We start from the raw sequence: 6,080 nt of genomic DNA on the forward strand, positions 1-6,080 counted from the left end.
TCCCTGAACTCAAAGTGGATTTGCTGGAGCTAAAGAACTCGAAATAGCACGCTTCCAATTGCTTTGGAAAGTAGACATCCAGGGCTTTCCAGCAATATATAATAGTCCATACTTTGGCTAAGAATAGATGACGTAAACTGGCGTTCAACGCCAGCTTTCTGCCCAAATCTGGCGTCCAGCGCCAGAAAAGGAGCCAAAACCAGAGTTGAACGCCCAAACTGGCACAAAAGCTGGCGTTCAACTCCAAGAAGGACCTCTACACGTGCAACACTCAAGCTCAGCCCAAGCACACACCAAGTGGGCCCCGGAAGTGGATTTATGCATCAATTACTTACTTCTGTAAACCCTAGTAGCTAGTTTATTATAAATAGGACCTTTTACTATTGTATTAGACATCTTTGATCAGTTATATGCTATCTTAGATCACGTTTGAGGGCTGGCCTCTCGGCCATGCCTGGACTTTCACTTATGTATTTTCACAGTAGAGTTTCTACACTCCATAGATTAAGGTGTGGAGCTCTGCTGTTCCTCAAAGATTATGCAAAGTACTACTGTTTTCTATTCAATTCATCTTATTTCGCTTCTAAGATATTCATTCGTACTTCAATCTAAATGTGATGAACGTGACAATCATCATCATTCCCTATGAACGCGTGCCTGACAACCACTTCCGTTCTACCTTCAACTGAATGAGTATCTCTTAGATCTCTTAATCAGAATCTTCGTGGCATAAGCTAGAATAATGGCGGCATTCAAGAGAATCCGAAAAGTCTAAACCTTGTCTGTGGTATTCCGAGTAGGATTCAATGAATGAATAACTGTGACGAGCTCCAAACTCGCGATTGCGGGGCGTTAGTGATAGACGCAAAAGGATAGTAAATCCTATTCCAGCATGATCGAGAACCGACAGATGAATAGCCGTGCCGTGACAGGGTGCGTTGACCATTTTCACTGAGAGGATAAGATGAAGCCATTGACAAGGGTGATGCCTCCAGACGAATAGCCGTGCCGTGACAGGGCATTAGATCATTTTCCCGAGAGATGACCGAAAGTAGCCATTGACAATGGTGATGTATCACATAAAGCCAGCCATAGAAAGGAGTAAGACTGATTGGAGGAAGATAGCAGGAAAGCAAAGGTTCAGAGAAACGAAAGCATCTCCATTCGCTTATCTGAAATTCTCACCAATGAATTACATAAGTATTTCTATCCCTATTTTATTATATTATTTTCGAAAACTCCATAACCATTTTATATCCGCCTGACTGAGATTTACAAGGTGACCATAGCTTGCTTCATACCAACAATCTCCGTGGGATTCGACCCTTACTCACGTAAGGTATTACTTGGACGACCCAGTGCACTTGCTGGTCAGTTACACGGAGTTGTGAACCATGGTATTGGCATCATATTTTTGGCGCCATTTCCAGGGAAAGAAAGAGCTATAAATTTTACATAATTAAAGATGTAATCACGATTCCGCGTACCAAGTTTTTGGCACCGTTGCCGGGGATTGTTCGAGTTTGGACAACTGACGGTTCATCTTGTTGCTCAGATTAGGTAATTTTCTTTTTGTTTTCCTTTCAAAAATTTTTCAAAAATCTTTCAAAAATTTCTCATCTGTTTTCGAAAAAAAAAATGTTTTCAAAAAAATATATTTTTCTTCAGAATTTTTAAGAATGAATTCTAGTGTTTCGTGAAGCATGTTGAAGCCTGGCTGGCTGTAAAGCCATGTCTAATTCCTTTGGGAATGAGTATGTTGGGCGTGTCATGTCTGAGTTACATACTAAAGCTTGGCTGGCTATTAAGCCATGCCTGACCCTTTGATTGGAGCTTTAGAGCATAGGATTCCTGGAATTCATATTAAAAATTTTGAATCCTTATTTTTCTTTTTCATGATAATTTTTGAAAAAATACAAAAAAAAAATCATAAAATCATAAAAATCAAAAATAATTTTTGTGTTTCTTGTTTGAGTCATGTGTCATGTTATAAGTTTGGTGTCAATTGCATGTGCATCTTGCATTTTTCGAAAATTTTCATACATCCATAGTGTTCTTCATGATCTTCAAGTTGTTCTTGGTAAGTCTTCTTGTTTGATCTTTGCATTTGCATGTTTTGTGTCTTTTCTTGTTTTTCATATGCATTCTTGAATTCTTAATGTATAAGCATTAAAGAATTCTAAGTTTGGTGTCTTGCATGTTTTCTTTGCATTAAAAATTTTTCAAAAATGTGTTGGTGTTCATCATGATCTTCATAGTGTTCTTGGTGTTCATCTTGACATTCATAGCATTCTTGCATGCATTCATTGTTTTGATCCATAACTTTCATGCATTGCATCATTTTTCTTGTTTTTCTCTCTCATCATAAAAATTCAAAAATAAAAAAAAATATCTTTCCCTTTTTCTCTCTCATAGATTTCGAAAATTAGATTTGACTTTTTCAAAACTTTTTAAAAATCTAGTTGTTTTTATGAGTCAAATCAAATTTTCAATTTAAAAATCTTATCTTTTTTAAAATCTTTTTCAAAAATCAAATCTTTTTCATTTTTCTTAGTTATTTTCGAAAATTATAAAAATATTTTTCAAAAATCTTTTTCTTATTTTACATCATAATTTTCGAAAATAACAATAACAATTAATGTTTTGATTCAAAAATTTCAAGTTTGTTACTTGCTTGTTAAGAAAGATTCAAACTTTAAGTTCTAGAATCATATCTTGTGATTTCTTGTGAATCAAGTCATTAATTGTGATTTTAAAAATCAAATCTTTTTCAAAAACTAATTTCTATCATATCTTTTCAAAAATATCTTCTTATCTTATCTTTTTCAAAAATTTGATTTCAAAATATCTTTTCTAACTTCCTAACTTCTTATCTTTTCAAAATTTGTTTCAACTAACTAACTAACTTTTTGTTTGTTTCTTATCTTTTTCAAAACCACCTAACTAACTCTCTCTCTCTCTATTTTCGAAAATATCTTCCCCTTTTTTTCAAAAATTTCTTTTTAATTAACTAATTATTTTATTTTTTTTATTTTTGAATTTTCGAAAATTACTAACCTTTTTCAAAAACTATTTTCGAAAATCTCTAACTCTTTTTTTCAAAAATAATTTTCGAAAATTCTCTTCTCTCTCATCTCCTTCTATTTGTTTATTCATCTACTAACATCTCTCCCTTATTCAAAAAAAAAAGGAGGATCTCTATTATTATTATTTTTCTGTGCCCTCTTCTTTGTCATATGAGCAGGAGCAAGGACAAGAACATTCTTGTTGAAGCAGATCCAGAACCTGAAAGGACTCTGAAGAGAAAATTAAGAGAAGCTAAATTACAACAATCCAGAGAAAACCTTTCAGAAATTTTCAAACAGGAAGAGGAGATGGCAGCCAAAAATAATAATAATGCAAGGAGGATGCTTGGTGACTTTACTGCACCTAATTCCAATTTACATGGAAGAAGCATCTCCATTCCTGCCATTGGAGCAAACAACTTTGAGCTGAAACCTCAATTAGTTTCTCTGATGCAGCAAAACTGCAAGTTTCATGGACTTCCATCTGAAGATCCTTTTTAGTTCTTAACTGAATTCTTGCAGATATGTGATACTGTTAAGACTAATGGAGTAGATCCTGAAGTCTACAGGCTCATGCTTTTCCCTTTTGCTGTAAGAGACAGAGCTAGAATATGGTTGGACTCTCAACCTAAAGATAGCCTGAACTCTTGGGATAAGCTGGTCATGGCTTTCTTAGCCAAGTTCTTTCCTCCTCAAAAGCTGAGCAAGCTTAGAGTGGATGTTCAAACTTTCAAACAGAAAGAAGGTGAATCCCTCTATGAAGCTTGGGAAAGATACAAACAGTTGACCAAAAAGTATCCTTCTGACATGCTTTCAGAATGGACCATCCTGGATATATTCTATGATGGTTTATCTGAGCTATCAAAAATGTCACTGGACACTTCTGCAGGTGGATCCATTCACCTAAAGAAAATGCCTGCAGAAGCTCAAGAACTCATTGACATGGTTGCTAATAACCAGTTCATGTACACTTCTGAAAGGAATCCTGTGAATAATGGGACGCCTATGAAGAAGGGAGTTCTTGAAGTTGATACTCTGAATGCCATATTAGCTCAGAACAAAATATTGACTCAGCAAGTCAATATGATCTCTCAGAGTCTGAATGGAATGCAAGCTGCATCCAACAGTACTCAAGAGGCTTCTTATGAAGAAAAAGCTTATGATCCTGAGAACCCTGCAATAGCAGAGGTGAATTACTTAGGTGAACCTTATGGAAACACCTATAACTCATCATGGAGAAATCATCCAAATTTCTCATGGAAGGATCAAAAGCCTCAACAAGGCTTTAATAATGGTGGAAGAAACAGGTTTAACAATAATAAACCTTTTCCATCATCCACTCAGCAACAGACAGAGAACTCTGAACAAAATGCTTCTAATTTAGCAAATCTAGTCTCTGATCTATCCAAGGCCACTGTGAGCTTCATGAATGAAACAAGGTCTTCCATTAGAAATTTGGAAGCACAAGTGGGCCAGCTGAGTAAAAGGATCACTGAAATCCCTCCCAGTACTCTCCCAAGCAATACAGAAGAGAATCCAAAAGGAGAGTCCAAGGCCATTGACATAAGCAAAATGGCCGAACCCAATGAGGGAGAGGAGGACGTGAATCCCAAGAAGGAAGACCTCCTGGGATGTCCAGTGACCAATAAGGAGCTTCCCTCTGAGGAACCAAAGGAATCTGAGACTCATCTAGAGACCATAGAGATTCCATTGAACCTCCTTATGCCCTTCATGAGCTCTGATGAGTATTCCTCTTCTGAAGAGAATGAGGATGTTACTGAAGAGCAAACTGCCAAGTTTCTTGGTGCAATCATGAAGCTAAATGCCAAATTATTTGGCATTGATACTTGGGAAGTTGAACCTCCCTTGTTCATCAATGAACTAAGTAATCTGGATCAACTGATATTGCCTCAGAAGAGACAGGATCCTGGGAAGTTCATAATACCTTGTACCATAGGCACCATGATCTTTAAGGCTCTGTGTGACCTTGGTTCAGGAATAAACCTCATGCCCCTCTCTGTAATAGAGAAACTGGGAATCTATGGGGTGCAAGCTGCTAAAATCTCATTAGAGATGGCAGACAATTCAAGAAAACAGGCATATGGACAAGTAGAGGACGTGTTAGTAAAGGTTGAAGGCCTTTACATCCCTGCTGATTTTATAGTCCTAGATACTGGAAAGGAAGAGGATGAATCCATCATCCTAGGAAGACCTTTCCTGGCTACAGCAAGAGCTGTGATTGATGTTGACAGAGGTGAAATAGTCCTTCAATGGAATGAGGACTCCCTTGTGTTTAAAACTCAAGGATCTCCCTCTGCAACCATGGAGAGGAAGCATGAAAAGCTTCTCTCAAAGCAGAGTCAACCCAAGCCCCTACAGTCAAACTCTAAGTTTAGTGTTGGAGAGTTTCAACAATGCTCTGAACATCTGTGAGGCTCCATGAGAGCCCACTGTCAAGCTATTGACATTAAAGAAGCGCTTGTTGGGAGGCAACCCAATGTTTATTTATCTAATTTTGTTTTTGTTTTTCATGTTTTATTAGGTTCATGATCATGTGGAGTCACAAAATAAATAGAAAAATTGAAAATAGAATCAAAAACAGCAGAAGAAAAATCTCACCCTGGAGGAGCATCTGTCTGGCGTTCAGCGCCAGAACAGAGCATGGTTCTGGCGCTGAACGCCCAAAATGGGCAGCTTCTGGGGGCTGAACGCCAGAACAGGCATGGTTCTGGCGTTCAACGCCAGAAATGGCACACAAATGGGCGTTGAACGCCCAAAATGGCCACCAACCTGGCGCTGAACGCCCAGAGTTGTGTGCAAGGGCATTTTACATGCCTAAATTGGTGCAGAGATGTAAATGCCTTGACACCTCAGGATCTGTGGATCCCACAGGATCATCTCAGGATCTGTGGACCCCACAGGATCATCTCAGGATCTGTGGACCCCACAGGATCCCCACCTACCTCATCATCTCTCTTTCCATTCATGATCATCCCTTCTGTTTTCCATTGACCA

The 6,080-nt window shown here is 37.9% G+C and overlaps 1 non-coding gene across 1 annotated transcript; it reads right to left on the minus strand.

Moving 5' to 3' along the window:
• Nucleotides 1-3,770: 3,770 nt before the first annotated feature.
• LOC112725055 (small nucleolar RNA R71) lies at nt 3,771-3,878 on the minus strand. The gene has a single exon (XR_003164186.1). It is a non-coding gene; the product is annotated as a small nucleolar RNA R71 (small nucleolar RNA).
• Nucleotides 3,879-6,080: the final 2,202 nt, after the last annotated feature.

Source organism: Arachis hypogaea, chromosome 11, assembly GCF_003086295.3.
Source record: "Arachis hypogaea cultivar Tifrunner chromosome 11, arahy.Tifrunner.gnm2.J5K5, whole genome shotgun sequence".
NCBI classification, from domain to species: domain Eukaryota; kingdom Viridiplantae; phylum Streptophyta; class Magnoliopsida; order Fabales; family Fabaceae; genus Arachis; species Arachis hypogaea.